This window comes from Sinohyriopsis cumingii, chromosome 9 (assembly GCF_028554795.1).
Source record: "Sinohyriopsis cumingii isolate HCF-2022 chromosome 9, ASM2855479v2, whole genome shotgun sequence".
Lineage (NCBI taxonomy): Eukaryota > Metazoa > Mollusca > Bivalvia > Unionida > Unionidae > Sinohyriopsis > Sinohyriopsis cumingii.
In genome coordinates this window covers 30,522,290-30,539,335 of record NC_142969.1, presented here as the reverse complement: position 1 = coordinate 30,539,335, position 17,046 = coordinate 30,522,290, and the positions used below count along the sequence as shown (strand labels likewise).

The 17,046-nt window shown below is 35.6% G+C and overlaps 1 protein-coding gene across 1 annotated transcript in view; it reads left to right on the top strand.

The window, feature by feature from the left end:
* The first annotated feature begins 11,162 nt into the window (after positions 1 to 11,162).
* Positions 11,163 to 17,046, top strand: part of LOC149791488 (uncharacterized) — a 28,936-nt gene continuing 23,052 nt past the window's right edge. The window contains exon 1 of the mRNA XM_089969207.1: positions 11,163 to 11,240. The gene's annotated coding sequence lies outside the window, so the exon portion shown is untranslated. The remainder of the gene's footprint in view (positions 11,241 to 17,046) is intronic.

Sequence of the window (17,046 nt, the reverse complement as noted above, 5' to 3'; positions counted from 1 at the left end):
CGTTAACGTGGCAGTTCATAGTGATGTCTAGCACGGGGGCATGCTACAGACATATAGCATCATGTCCCACCCAGTCACATTATCCTGATACCAGGTCGACCAGTCCTAACATTATTCTCTTAATGATGAGCGCCAAGTAAGGCAGGTGCTAGTAAAATTTGTATAAGTCTTTGGTATGACTCGGCCGGGGTTCTAACCCGCGACTGCCAACATCTGAGGCGTACGCTCGAACCACTTAGACTACTGGAGCGGTCAACAGCTGTGCATTTAGTCTCAGGTTAAATATGAAGGATAGTCTTGGCATGTTATCGACTGTATTTCTAAGCATTCTGACGTTCATATGAAATATCATCTTGATATAGTATCGGCTCTCTTTCAGTCAATCTTACTTTATATTTGAAATACTGTATGATGCGTATATGTTCTTACGCCTCTTTGCATTTAAATACTCTTCATTGTAAATCTTTGTTTCACACATAAATCATTATTGGTTTTATCCCTCAAATATCATTCATTTATTACGCTTTACAACCATCTCTTATCCCGCCATTAAGTAGATCCCCCAACCAAAATATACGCAATTTAGAAACATTAAGCAAGAGAAAGGTTGTTTTTATATACATCTCTTGCATGTTTAAGTGTCAAACCTCTTTCGTTTTGATTAATTTTATCTGTTTACACGTACAAGCTTGATGCTTACTTTTATACATTCGAGGTTCCCAACAGGTCACTTTCTAACCCTAACGTGTCAAGCAATAATAGGTATGGAGACCTTATAAGAAAAAAATCTGTTAACCTCCGCAAGTGATGTATCTGGATCAGAAATCGCCAGGTCTTTATTGCTGGACCAATGGTCCACTTGCAAAATGGATGCATTCCAAATGTTAAAACTAACAACCAGACAAACAAGCAAGCATATAGTGGGCTATTTGAAAACGTATGGACCGTTAAGACAATTAGACGGATTATATACCTCTTAATGTTGAATGTGGAGAAGAACAAACGCAAGGTTTGAATTGACAATAGAGGTGGAATCGGGGGGGGGGGGGGATTGAATTAAGTTCAATAGAGGGGGAGTCTGAAATACGTTCAATTTTATCAGCTTTACCTTTCGTGCAGATTGACCATGACCCTTCGCGTATTCCATGACACAATTTAGGGGACCACATCATTCGATTACATAGCTTACAACACTTTAGCTACGTGAAACGAGACGCATATATCCAAAATATAAGACACAAATCAACCCACTAAGATACAGCATTACACATTGACTTGTCCTTAAGGCGCTGAAGATTAACTTGAAAAAGTACATAACTGAAGAAGAGGAAATCGTTGCAACACTTTTCTGGCTATATTACAAAGACAACTATCTTGAGATATTAGATCATATTTTCAGTTCTCATCCATGAGCATTCCAGAGAGATAGAGAGAGAGAGAAAATGAGGGGTGGGTGAGTATAAAAAATCCAACAAACAAGTCATTTATTTTACAATGCAAATAAATAAATAAGTATATATATATATATATATATATATATATATATATATATATATATATATATATATATATATAAGCTATCATTAATGGTGATTCAGAGTCCACTTTGACGATGACTGACGCACAGAGACAATTTGGATGATTTAAGTGCGATGCCAGGAGAAGATTGTTCAGAAGCTGTGTAGGGATATTTTGCCTTGAGCGATGAACGTCAAGATGAATTGCTTGATAAAGAACTATGTTTCGACCAAACATATATAATTCACGACTGACGTGGACAACATTAGAAAAAGACAAATCCTTCTTCTATTCAAGCATTAAGGGTTCACTTACATATAACATGTTAAAATTAAATCTATCAGTAATATTCAAGTATCAATTTTGTATCACAGGATAGCTTGTTTGTTGAGACAGAATGATAATTAACGTTTGTAACGAAGCGAGTTATATCGAAGGATTTCAAAGGAGATGGGTCGGTAAATATTTCGGCGTTATTATCAAACAATGGTTAAGATGATAAAACTGTAAATTATCAAATAGTCGTCGTAAAGTAATTTTCATATTTTTGTATTCATAAAGGAAAGATTTGGTGATAATGCAGATTATTAATTTACATAGCCAAACTACGATCAAAACAATAAATCAAGAGAGATAAACATTTTTGGTCGCCCTAAGGGCATTGATGGATATGATTATTGATCATATATATTTACAACAGTTCGTAAACAAAGCATACCTATATATGAGGGCACCATGCTGGTTATGCATATTTTTGTTACAAGATCATAGAAAGCCATGACACCATATTTCATAACCACTTTTTTTTTTTTTGCTTCTGGATTAATCAAATTTTCATTACACTAATCAAGCATGTTTGAATCATTTACGAACAGTTAAATGGTTTGAGAAAAATTCTACATGATTCTGCACATTAAGGACATATATTTAATGGAGTTTAATTGTATTGCCCATATGTGTATCACTGTTGAATAGGCAACACTGGGAAAGTTTTATGCAGCTTACGTAATTACGCGTTTCAAGAATCTTCAGTGAGATACATTAACAATATGGAATCTGCATATTCTATGTTGCATGAACTACGCTGGATGAAGTTGTTCCTAGTCATAAATCTGACAGTATTGAACTGTACAGTGAGGATCACAGCACAGGTCTCTTTGGATAGGGGTAAGTCGATATTCCACATATTTTAATATGAATAATTACCTGTATTGATACATTAGTCGCTTCACAGCCATCTTCGTACTCGTCTATGAGTGAAGCATGTATCATTTCTGCACAAGGACTTGTATCAATTAATGATATAAATACATTATTGCGCAATTTCTTGTCGTTACTGGGATAAAATTAAAACATTGATCAGTACCTGGTGTAGTTTCATTATCATTGTTTGGTTGTCTTCCCTGATCAGTAATTACTCTCTATTTGGCTGCTTCGCCGTGAATGTTTTGTTATTTCCTGTCCTTACGCACTTATGACTACCGTCGTTTATGTGAAGGTTTTATTTTAGGTCTCTGTCCAGGGGTACTCGAGTTCTCTACAAAAAACAAGATTCTTATATTTGTTATTTTCTGTCAATCCTTTAAAGGAGATTTAAATTTATGTTGCAATTAAAAAAAGATGCATTCCGTAATAGCCCGCCCCCTCCCCCTCATTGGACCATTGCTTGACGATGAGAATTGATTGAACAAACATTAGAAAAGATACAGAATTCACTTTGAGGCATGGGTATAAGTTTATAAGTCTCTCCTGCGTAGATAGAGCTAAATCATGCAGGGAATCTGTCAATGTTCTCTCGTGATACATAAGGGAGGAAATGTTGGGATAGGATGGATGGGTAGGCGGGTGTGTATTTGAGGTGAATTTCTAACACATCAGATGATCTTGTTAGATAAATATATATGTTGTATACTTTAGACTGTAATATGTAGGATAAGGTCTCAGTCTGTACCTACTGTGTAGACTATAAAACTATTATATGTTAATTAAATTTGCTGTTATATTTTTTTTTTGGGGGTGGACTATTTTCAGGGCATGATATGCTGCTATTCATGGTGGCCAGTTTAACTGGTGGAGGACAAACCCTAGAAAGCCCCGGTAAGAAAAACTGATCACAGAAAGCCACGTGCAAGCTTTCTGACATATCTACATTGGGAACCCATGTGGAAAGAGTTGAAATGGCGAGCGCTTTAGAAAACTATCCCATCCTGGGCCCTAAGAAAATGTGTGTGTGTGTGTGTGTGTGTGTGTGTGTGTGTGTGTGTGTGTGTGTGTGTGAGAGAGAGAGAGAGAGAGAGAGAGGCAGATAAACATACATAGTCAGACAGACAGAGAGAGAGATGCGTATTATATACTTTTCAAATTTATTTCATGAATTGCGAAATATATCTCTATTCCAGACCACCCGTGCAATCGGAATCTTTTCACCGATATTGTGTGTGCCGAACAGAACAGTGCTTATGCGGAATGCGTCGTTCCTGGAGCTAGTGAAATCGTGGCAGTCAAACTTCTTCGCAACATATCCGAGGTTGATTGCACTTACAGAGTTACGTTTGGCTTCTCCACAAACTATGTGTGGGTGAACTACGGGTGTAATGGCCAATTTCGTGTTTGCTACGTTGAAGGTATAATTTCCTTTCCTACATTGGATGCATGGTTACAGCTCTATATTCATAAGATTATTGGTAGTTGGTACATACACCTTTCATGCTCTATACCTAAATATCAATACAGTTATATGCTATTAAAAACACATAGCCATGCTTTGCAGTATGTAATTTGCAAAATTGATTTGTTCATCTCAAAGTATAACCTCCTTACGATTAATATTCATAAAATATGCCCGCGCATTAACTCTGAGAACATTTTAATGAAGGGTCTTTTGTCTTGGAACCTAACTCTTACGGCTTGAAATTAAAAATATTTCACCGTAACATAAATGAATTTTCAAACGATTAAGGGACTAAAAATTGTACATAGTAGGAAATAAATTGTACTTAATGGTTTTATGTTGTGCCAATACAATTCCGTGTACTGTGTTTAATGGTTTTCTGTTGTGCCAATACAATGTATTGTCTTGTGTTTAAGGGTTTTCTGCTGTACCAATACAATTTCATGTCTTGTGTTTAAGGGATTTATGTTGTGCCAATACCATTTGATGTCTTCCCTTTAAGGACTTTCTGTTGCGCCAATACAGTTTCATGTATTGTGTTGAAATGTGTTCTGTTGTACAAATACAATTTCATGTCTCGCTTTTAAGGGTTTTCGGTAGTGCCGTTACAATTCCGGACAATAAGGTGTCAGTTGAAGCTTTTCTTTTTATATATTGCTGCTGGCAATGTCACCAAATTATAATGATTTTGCATTTAACTTTCAAAGGAAGGAAAAATATGGCGACCACAACCGCCTCGTCCAAAATTATTGACACTAGCAAAACTTCCGAGAGCGAGATACATATTTCTGGGAATAAGGACCTTGAATGTAAGTTAAATCTTAAATATTAGGTTCGTAATTCCTATCTAAGATTTATAATTAACTTGACACCTGGAAAAGATACATTCGAATAGAGTAATTAGATCTTTAAAAAAAAATGAATAAAAACCCTTTGAAGTGCACTGGATCCAGCAAGGGATCACATGTGTCAGGGATTGATTAAGATAGATGCAATAAACTAACAAGAACAGTGCGATATTAGTATCTAGTTAACCTGACTCTTTAATGAGTCTCTTTTTCAAAGGCAAATACCATGGCTGTTTCTACAGGGATTCAAGCTTCTAACTTTATCATGTTTCAACTAGTTTAACTCAGCGTGATGCTAGATACTAGTTTCGCACTGTTCGTTATCAGTTTATTATATATATATATATATATATATATATATATATATATATATATATATATATATATATATATATATATATATATATATATATATAAAGGGAGAGAGAGATATCAACAAACACAGTGAGATACAGACATTGAAGAAAAAACAAAAGGAAAATGTTAAAAAATTACATAATAATAATATATTAGTTTGAAGATAGTCTTGGGCAGTAAAGTCTTCTTCATAGTTTATAGATCTGCATTTTATTATTTCCAGTACCGTTATATATTCTCATTGGCGACGCCATCCTTGTACTAGTTTTCTTCTGGGTTGCTGTCGGATGTATTATGAAGAAAAGGTAAGTATCATTCAGGTTAAAAGTTAACCGAATATATATATATATATATATATATATATATATATATATATATATATATATATATATATATATATATATATATATATATATATATATATCACCGACAAGAGAAAAGCGAACAGTGTGCAATGTTCTTCTAATCAATCATCCGACTTTTCAATGCTAACACTGAGTTGTACTAAATCGTTCTCTGTCTTCATGTTTGTTTTCCTTGAAATAACCTAAGTCAGAAATTTAAGAGTATTTGCGTTATGGTGTTGTTCGTTTACTGTACCGGAGTGGAGAGTCGAAACGACTTTGAAACTTTCACCAAAACGTGTCCAGGCGTATAGTGTGACCGCTCATCACCTGGTCCCCAGCCTCAAGGCTATAGTCAAAGCAAGGCGGAATGTAATTTTGAGTTGTAGCCTTTTATTTATTAAACATTCGAACAACTCATTATATATTAATGAAACGCTGCCGACGAATATATTATGCTTAAACCGTATGTCACATTTCATGGAGACGTCTTTCCAACAAGGTCAAAATAATGACAACGTATTTCATCGATCTGTATCCTTTGTGTGGATGTTCAAATGACACTTTGCCAAAAAAATAAAAAAATAAATAAATAAATACTTTTTTGAAGAGAATCGTATTGGCATTGGCATTGTGCATGCATGGTTTACATGTGACGTTGCTGTTTGAACTCTGACCTTATTAAAAATGAAATCCGCGATATGTGGGATGACAGTTGCAAGTAATGCAATTATCGACCAAGTAGAAGGTCAGATTGTGAACACTATATTGTTGGCACTAAAGGTGATTATGAAGGAGAAACTATGTTTAATTATTTTGCTTCAGAAAAAGAGTCGTCTTTTTATCGATTCTGTCGAGGCGCTGGCTCGATGTACAGTCGGTTTAATGTGCCACGACGACCCGTAGTAAATGGCTGCAAATTGACGCTAGCGGTCGATTGTGGTGACGTCCTAAATTTATAAAGAGGATTCACTCTGACGTCTCGTCTAGTTTAACTGTCCATAAATAACTTGGAGTGGAAACGGTCAGATGAAACGAGAACGACTTTGTACTCTGTATATTTATCTGGTGTTTAAATATTGAACACTACCGAAAATAATACAATTTTGTATTGCTAGCAAATCAGGCATTTATAACAGGTAGTAACGACACTCAACATCGTTCAGCCTTTATTTTGGATGTAGTTATATTTATATACAACAAACACAATCCAGACTTTGCATAGTACTCGCAATTTTGTCTTTTGTTATGTGTAATTATCGTTCGTGAAAGGAATTCGAAGATTTCGAAAGTACTTAGGTTGATTTTGAAGCAGTTTTGCACTGTTGTTTTACTGTTTTGTCACACACACATACACACACACATGTATATATATATATATATATATATATATATATATATATATATATATATATATATATATATATATATATATATTTATATATATATATTTATATACATACATACATAAGTGTGCGTGTGTGCACTTTTCCTAGAGTGTGCAGGTGAATAATAAACATCATAGACCAGTTACAGATAATATAATTGAATGTTTTCGTCGTATTGTGTATAATATACTAATTTCAGGAGGAACCGTGAAATACATCCGGGTATTGAGGGGAAGTACACCATCAGTAGCAAGGAACTTGCAATATTTGAGGACATAGCAAGAGACCTACAGACAAAGAGACAAGACGACTGATTATAAAATTCTCAATAAAACAGTCTATACTAGCTTCAAATGGTACATTTGTTTTATTTTTAAATGAACTTTCGGAGATATGTTCCGTTCAAGACTGAAACCTACGTTGTCTTTCGTAGAGACTTTAAAAGGATCGATCATAACATTGGAATTCAATTGCTAGAAGGATAATTGCGACAAAGTCAGAATATTACCGTCTAAGAGGAAAATTTTATTGAGACAAAGTCAGAATATTACCGTCTAACATGAACATTTTCTTGCGACAGTCAGACTATTACCGTCTAACATGAAAATGACATTGCGACAAAGTCACGCTATTACCGTCTGTAAAGGGTCCCCTAGACTACCTTAGGTTGGGGTGGGGTTCTCCCAGTATTATCTTTAATTATTACAGAAGGCCCAACCTGGGTCATTTTTTGTTAGAAATTGAAGTAGATGCAAAGCTATGAGCCCCCAGTCAGCGATGCCTACAGTTAAATTACTGAATACACGAAAGGTGAAATTCGAATAAACAACAAATTTAATGATATTCAATTACAGATAGTCATTCCTCAAAATGAAGTTCAATATTCAAAACCCTATCAGTCGTCTTTCACTCGACCAAGTGACGGCCTATTTCATCATCTGACTTATTGTGATAGATTTTCCTCCTGTCCTGTGTTTCTACTCATCTGTAGTATTTCTTGACTCTACCCAGTACCCCTTCAGTCCAACAACCACGTCCTTCACCCTTCCACTTCCTCCACTTCCGTTCTCTCCTTTTCTTGTCTCCCAGAGACACGGGACCAACTGTACCAGGGTATTTCCCTTCTCTCTCTCCTACAGCTCCTCCGGTCCCTAAAATCTTCCTTGCCGTAATAGATAGCGACAATCGAGCAAATAAGTCACTGACCTTTTCCGAAGCTCCTCTGTAATTCCCAGAATAACAATGTTTCCCGCCATCGGAGTAGCTTATAACTTCCTTATCTAATTTCCGCAGGTTGGTTTAGCGACTACTGACGTTTAGTTTCAAGACTTTAGATTTAAACTTGCGATTCCAATGGTGGCCACAACTTGCTCAATTCCGAGTGGATGTCGATTCACCCATGGTCTACATAATTAGCAGACGTTGCCACCTCCCCGGCAGTCTGTCATGGGTTGATTTACGACCCCCACTTATTATTCTTTTGAGCCAACACCGGCAATTCCTGCCACTTACATGTGAATCGAACTCATCAGAATAAGGCGCCATTAACAAGTTCCTATGGAAATGTAATATACAACTGGCTCCCCCCCCCTCCGTCTTTGTGATGTCGGCTTAAACTCGCAACATTTATGAAGCAAATAATTAGCCTCAGGGTCTAGCGTACACATGTTGCAATCTGGCTATTATTCTGTACTTATAACATGACACCGTCTAACATGAAAATGACATTGCCACAGAGTCAGACTATTACCGTCTAACAGGAAAATTTTATTACGACAAAGTCAGACTATTACCGTCTAATATGAAAATGATATTGCGACATAGCCACGCTATTACCGTCTAATATGAAAATGATATTGCGACAAAGTCAGAATATTACCGTCTAACAGGAAAATGATATTACGACAAAGTCCATTATCGTCTAAACAATGAAAATGATGCTCAGGAATATACCACTTTCGTAGATAATCATGAACCGAAGTAAGAATGGTATCAATTGTTACTACAATGACAATGGTAGTAATTGTACTGATAATAATTGAAGTGAAAGTGTGTACGGTTGCTTATGACGTTTATATTCATAATGTTGGAGTTTAGTTGCATTTACCGTAAATGGGAACCAAATTCAATTTAATCTATTGTAAGCATGCATTAAATGTAAACAAAACACTTTATTAATCTTCATCCCACAAGATTCCTGGCCTGAAATAGGCACGTTTACATGTCTTTGAATAGAAAGGCGTTTCTGTGACATGGCACAAGCTGTAAGTTCAACCCTTATTGCTCATCTAAAGGAACTGACGTCATATAACCTGTAGTACTCGAGGAATCAATGTTATGATGCTCCGGTAATCATATTCACCACATATTATGCAGCGTCTGTGTGAAAATAATCGCAGAAAAATGCTAATGTGTCCTGAGAAAGGATACGTGCTAATGTTATTGTGATATAGAAATAAAAACTTACGTTCATTGTACGCTTAGCTTCATATTTAATTGATGTTTTAATTGTGAACTTATCAGTATTTGCTTTAATGTTTACTTTGCAATACGGTCTGACCACTTAAAATTTGCCCAAGTCACATTTTTTAATGATTTTGTTTATTATATACGTTATATGTACTATATTGAATAGTCTTGATAATGTTAAGGAAACACGACATTCATACCGTCTTACGTGAAACGCACTATTTCTTTACCATGACGCCAGCACGATGAATATTACAATGCAGTTTAAAATGGTTTGATGAAATGACTCAACGGTAATGATACTCTTTCTTAAATAACACATTCTCCCACTAGAGAGCTTTTGCATATCTCATCACATCACAAACCTTTCTAAAGTCCACACTGAAGAAGAATGTTACATGTATAATAGGAACTACATTTATAGGGGTAGAACGTGAACTGGGATATATGTGATTCTGTCTCGGACAAGGCATCATGGATATCTGTAGAACTATTGCAGAAGTTTTGAGTAACCTGGCACATTATATGAAATATGGGCACATCAGTTTCAATGTATAATTATATATGTGTGTGTGTGTGCGCGCATCATGGTTCCATATACCACACTATACACTGCTACATGTTATGATTGTTCATTCCTAAAGAAATTGAATCCCCTCTTAAATGTCAGGATATCTTCGTTTTGATAAATCAGTAACAAGGTAATTAACTATACAGTGTCATATATTGAGCTTATTTCTTTAACTTATGTTGATAACGTATTACTTTCTTACATATCTAGTAGGAGCACTTTTTCTTCAAACTGTTTTCCAGGCTACATGTGCTACACAGCAGTCTTCATACCTTCTTTTTGTGTGCAATTTTCCAAGCGTGGCCATGTGGCCTGACGCGCTCGCCTTTAAGACCACTGAAATCTTTACATGTTTCTGGGTGGATTTGAGTCTCGGCTTGGCAAGCGTGAGTTTATGTGAAAGCTTTGCCTGTAGCTTCCCTTGTGACGGTGGTTCTTAACGTGGTCTTTCATAGATATTCCTCCATCTAACATACTGAAAGTCGTTTATAACCAATCATGTGAAAAAAATGGCGTTAAACCTACAAGAAGAGATACAGCTGCCCACCCACCCCCTTGAACCCACAAAATTAAAATAATATGTGTGCCTCAAATTAATACATATGCGCCAAAGTTTACTTGGTCATCAGGTTTGACAAAATGAAAAATCACATTATCTGTCCTAAAGGGCAAATAAATCTCAAAGCTAAATTGCCATGATGGACTTAACAATTACATTGTTTGCAGAAGGTTCTTAACTTATCTGAATATTTAAGCAGACGTGATTCCATTGAACTATTTTGTCACTTATTTAAGAGTACGTAAACAGCCCCATTAAACGTTTCCTTTTTCTCTCTGAGAACACGTTAATGCAGCAAATGTACTTAATTTTTCAATCTGGAAATCGTTCGTTTCCCCTTATCGACAGTGTGATGCAAAATAATAGAAAAGTTTAGTTTAATCATGTGACTCATTCGATATTAACTGAACTCATCATTCTTAAAAGCGAGTCATAGTTGGAAATGTTCACTGCGGAAGGGTTGATGTTGACAGTTCTTCTTTTCCATGCCCTTGTTTGTGTTTATCTGAATGCCCGTGAGTATAGCAAATATTCTCTCTCTATCTCTCTCTCTCTCTCATTTCGAGAGTGCGATTTAAGACTGGAAATGTTAATAAAATAATAGACAAATCATAATGTTGAGAAGGTTGAAAATTCCGTTATCAGAATATAGTTTGTGTTTTTGTTTCACAAGTATTAGAAGACAGACAGATTTTATTCATTTTTAAATGGCTCATAACGTTTGAAGAATCGGTGATAATCGTAAGTAAAACTATCGGGAATGCTGCAACACATAACATTTTCTTCCAAATCATCGAAACAAATATTATAATACCTGTTCAATGAATACTGGAATATATTTAAATCAAATTCTGAAATCCAGAAATAAATTATTTTATTTTTCATTCAATGAATACTATAATACATTTTAATCACCATTAGGAACAGTTCCACATGAGGCCCCACCCCCCACCCCCCAACATGAGCCTCTACATTCAGTGAAAATGATGGTTGTGACAATTTATTGTCCACCGGGGATTATTTTTGTTCCATATCAAAAAATATATGTATAATATACAATTAATGTATACGTACTAACGTACCTGAATATGTATTGTCTGCTTGGGAAACGAATCACAAAGTTCTGATACATTCACAAGCAACAACATGTACTGATATGCTATAATTATGCAGCCAAACATTGTCTTTTGCACAATTTATAGTTTTCTAAGTTAACCTTTACAGCACGTCATTCCACAGTCCCGAAAAATGAGTACTTTTTTTCCTTCCCTCGCACTCCTCGTCCTTATTCTCACAAGCTGAGAAAATGGCTGTCCTGCGATTCAGTTCCCCATTTCCTGCCCATACTATATCTCCGCAAAGTATATTAAATTTATACCGATTACATTTGTCATTTCCTTACAATACTTAGAATACGTGTAGAAGAAGAAGAAAAATATTGAACACCATAACCATCACACATATTTTAGTTTTCCGCGGTAGCTTATGACATTTTTGAGACAAGAACTGTTCCCGTTTATTTATCATCTTTCAGATGTTCAATTCAGCATAGACTTACCTGTTGAAGTTTAATGTCAAAGTAGGAGCTCAACAGCTATTAAAAACTGCGTTGTATTCGTCTTTACCATAGCAAAGTGCAATTTTCTCAGAAAAGATGCTCTTAGAATCACGAAACTTAGAATGCCGTTTTGTTTCCTACTGATATTAACTTTTGAAAGCAATGGAAACCATTTCATTATGAGCGACGAGAAAATATGGCCTTATAATTGGAAAGCACAATTTCGTAGTATGTACGGTGTATTATTGATATAACAGGAGGTGTATACATTTTTCATTAAAAGGAAACTAGGCTTGCCGAAATAGCTTTTAATGAACATTTTTTACAGCGAGTGGTATACCGAAAATACAGCATACTAAGACCGCTCCGGTGGCCTAGCGGATAGAACGTCCGCCTCGGTTGCTAGAGGTCGATGGTTCGATCCCCATCCGAGTCATACCAAAGACTTATAAAATGGTACTAATAGCTGCCTCGCTTGGCATTCAGCATGGTACATGTCTGCGGCATGATGTCCCAGTGCTAGATATCATTATAAACTGCCACAACGCAGACATCGTAGCGATATGACTGAAAAATATTAAAGCTACGTTCAAAATCCAAATCACAAACACACACACGCACACACAGAGAGAGAGAGAGAGAGAGAGAGAGAGATAGAGAGAGAGAGAGAGAGAGAGAGAGCGTACTAATACTATATTTTATTTACATCACATACATCTACTTGCTGTTCAGACTGAATATAAACAAATGTGTATCGACGGAACGAATGACAGCCCTGTCCAGTATGTCCGTTACAAAGTCTAGTTCTTAACCTTTAGCAATAATCGCAATCTCCTTTGCAAACTGATACGCTGGTTCAAGTTCTTTAACTTCTGTTTTGATTCATATTGATAAAACGCAAATAAGACACACTCACGATTTCAACAAGACGGTTTATATGATGAAAGTAGAGTACTACGAGCACAGCATAGCAAACTACTTGAACGTTGAAGGCACTGGCTTTCACATACTGGCTAGCATGTTTAAAGGAGCTGGAAGCATGAACTAAGAGGAATGATGAACCAGCAACTATTTAGATGTATTTACAGTTTATCTAAGTCATTATTATCATTTAATTAATATTTCTAACAACCACACAATTCTTTATATCCTCATGTTCTAACTTTCCCCTTTCCGTTACTTTGTGTGACTACATTTTCCCATCATTAAGAGGTACAGAGATATCATCGGATGACACACAGGCGAAAAGATGCCACGCTCGTTTTTTGCTGTATCTTTCTGCGAAGGTCGATCAATCGATCCATCGATCGAGAGAGTTTTGTAGTTGTTATATGGTTTAACGCCATTTTGTTAGCACAATATAGGTTATACATAACGGTGAGTATAAATGGTGAAGGAAGAAGCCGGGGAAACCCCAAAAAGAACCACCGACCCACGAGAAGCTACTGGCAAGTTTTCTCACCTACCAACATTGCCCGAGCCCGAGACTCTAACCCATAGCAGACAGAATTGAGATGGCAGTGATCCGTAACTGTGAGCGTTTTAGACCACTTGGCCACTCGGGGCTTTAGAGAGAGAGAGAGAGAGAGAGAGAGAGAGAGAGAGAGACATAGAGACAGACAGATAGAGAGAGACAGATACAGAGAGAGACAGAGAGAGAGACAGACAGGGACAGACAGAGAGACAGACAGAGGCAAAGATGTGGTGGTGAGGGTTGGAGGGACTTACTATTCATGCATTGCCCAGCTCTGTGTCTTTATTGGTCGATTAGTCTGCTGCCTTACTAGCCCACACAGAGATTTACAAAGTTTGAGGGCTGGCATTTTATTATTAAATAATACGTGTTTAGACTCATAATAACATGTTTTATAAAACACTAATAAATAAATAAAATTAAGCAAAACATTAAAGAGATTACAGTATGTGTATCCCTCCTTACAAATTAATGTACCGTACAAATCTTGACAGACTATTGCAACTTTGTATCACTGGTATTGTGGACACTGTATTAAGATCCCAAGGAAGGCTAACACCTAACCATTATGAAAGCCCAGGTTCGTGTAGGTTACCTATAGTCTGATAAGTTCGTGCCCCAAATCTGTGTCGGTTGTGATGGATGATATGTGGATATGAAGTCACCTGTTTATGAAAATATCTAAGTTTGCTGCATGCTAATATTTCCGTAACAAACATACGTAGTTTAGACTCCTATCGGTATTTGGTAACAGCCACATCTTACGCGAAGTTCAAATTAGCCATATTACAAAGCATGGTGTTATTCCATGTTGATATATAAGTTGTCAAACGTATGATTTCATCCAGTAATAGTATGTACATAACCAGGGACGTCATTTCAACTTTTTCGGGGGGTGGGGGTGGGAGGCAAAACTTGATGGGGGGAGGGGCAAAACGTGATTGAGTTGGGGGGGACAAAACTTGACGGGCTTGTTAATTTTCGTATATAGGCAACGGCAATTTTACATTTTACTGCACATGCAAATTCGGGGGGGGGGGGCAACCCTCCCCCGCCCAAATGACGTCTCTGTACATAACGACAAAAAAACCTTCAGCCGAAGGTAGCTGAACACCTGCGAAAAATACCGGTAAGTGTATAAAATATACCCAAATGTGAATAGACAAAAGTGGCAGCAGATTTTTGGAGGTTTTAATAAATAGGCGATATCATCCCCTAACGTCGCATATTGCACTATTTGTTGTTAGTTATTATGCTTTAGTAATTTTCATTTGCTGTCTTATTTTTTATTATTTTTGCTATGATTAGTTTTAATGTTATTTCCCCAAAATTCGCCTATGTGGTAAGGAACTATCATATATTTTCTACATCAACGGTAAGCCGTACGTATTTAAAGTTGTTTGTCATATATACTCAGTAAATGTGTCAAATTATGTAGCAGCTACATACATATTTATGAAAGATTCATGTTGAAAAAGTCAAATGATTTTCTATATAAATATCTGAATATATTTTTCAAGCTGGATTTCCCTTCTTTGCTTTTTGTGGACAATACATTTTAATTTTCCTTCCTCCGATATATACTTGTAGATTTATCAATGAAAAGATCCCACTCTTCAATTTCGTAATGCAGCCTGTGGAACAAACAAATCCGCTGCTTTTGTTTCGTCCAATTTCCTACTGTAATTTCTTGTTTCATTGACGATATCTTTCTTTCTCCAATCTGTTTGAATCATCGATATTGTAAAATGAATATGCTATTATTAACAATTAAAAGACCTTACACATGTAATTTACGATAAAAGATTTGTTCGGCCCATTGTTATTGATTATTGTCATAGCACGATCTAGCTGTGTGAGTTTGTTAATGTTTTTTTTTAACACCATCAATAAATATGAATCAGAACTTATTGCATGCTTTACGGTTATAATGGTTGACAAGGTCTCGAAAAATTACCTTAGGTGTTTCCATTAGTATGATCATTATTACTATTATTATTATTATTATTATTATTATTATTATTGTTATTATTATTATTAAATTTAGCTTATACCAACTATTAGACATTTTCTATGCGTTAATCTACATGGTTGTTGTTGTTATTATTATTATTATTATTTATATTGTTAAATTTCCCAGTTACTTGAAATTTTCTATGTGTTTCGCTACGTGTGTTTTATTTATTTTTGATAGGGATCTTCCCTCTCCTAATCTAATGATACAATGTTAAAAATTTACAAGCTACAGAGTCGTCATTACTGTTAAAAGAAACTAAATAAAAAACTCACAAACACATATACAAGCATATAATATCACCATGATTATTATTTTACCTATATACGAGAGCAAACGACAGCGAGTAAGGAAGGGGAACCATCATCACTACAGTGGCATTCCTCAAATTATCTCTCTTTAAAAATGAAATAATAAAGCTGTTCTTGGCCTGAAAGCTACCGCAAGTCCATTCAGGTTTTATTTCTTTTCTGTTCTTCATGATAAACTAATACTTTCCAAAGTACATGTCTTAAATTAAAATACTGACAATGTTTTCTTGCTTTCTTGATAATTAACCTGCCCTCCCCCCCTCCCATATAATCAGTCCACTTTTTCCATGAGAACCCAATACTATTTTTTTCTCTATTAAAATCGAATCCCGTACCACGTGTCATGATCTACATGATTATGAATAACTATTATATTATTCTTGAACATGCAGAATATTTATTCCTCAAGGATGTGTGTATTTAAAAAACCATATAGAAATATTTTTCATTTCTTTCACACTTGTCTACACGTCTTCCCATGCATGTTGTTGACAATGCACAAACGTTTATCTCCACTATGACGTCCTCGACATATAGATGTATAAATTATCATTGCAAGTTGTTCGTTTAGATTAATATTTCTTTAGAATTGCATTCATATATTACGTATTTTAGTTAAAATACGAGAAACCAAGATTGATGTGAGGACAAGGAAGTATGCCATTAATGTTAGTACAAGGAAGTATACCATTAATGTTAGGACAAGGAAGTAAACCATAAGTGTCCATGTTTCGTCTTATGTTCTATTGTTAATGCAAGTTTCATTGATTATATCTTTCTATACATTTATCTGTTTCAATAGGCAAAACATATACGTTGTGTTCCAGGGTATAATCCGTACTTGCTAATATTCTTGTGTTTTATATTATATATGCATATGAGTAAATCTTTATGAATGTTTGTTCAATACAGTTGTAATGGGACCTTAAATTGGTTTATAAAATAAATAATGTAAGGACCCCTC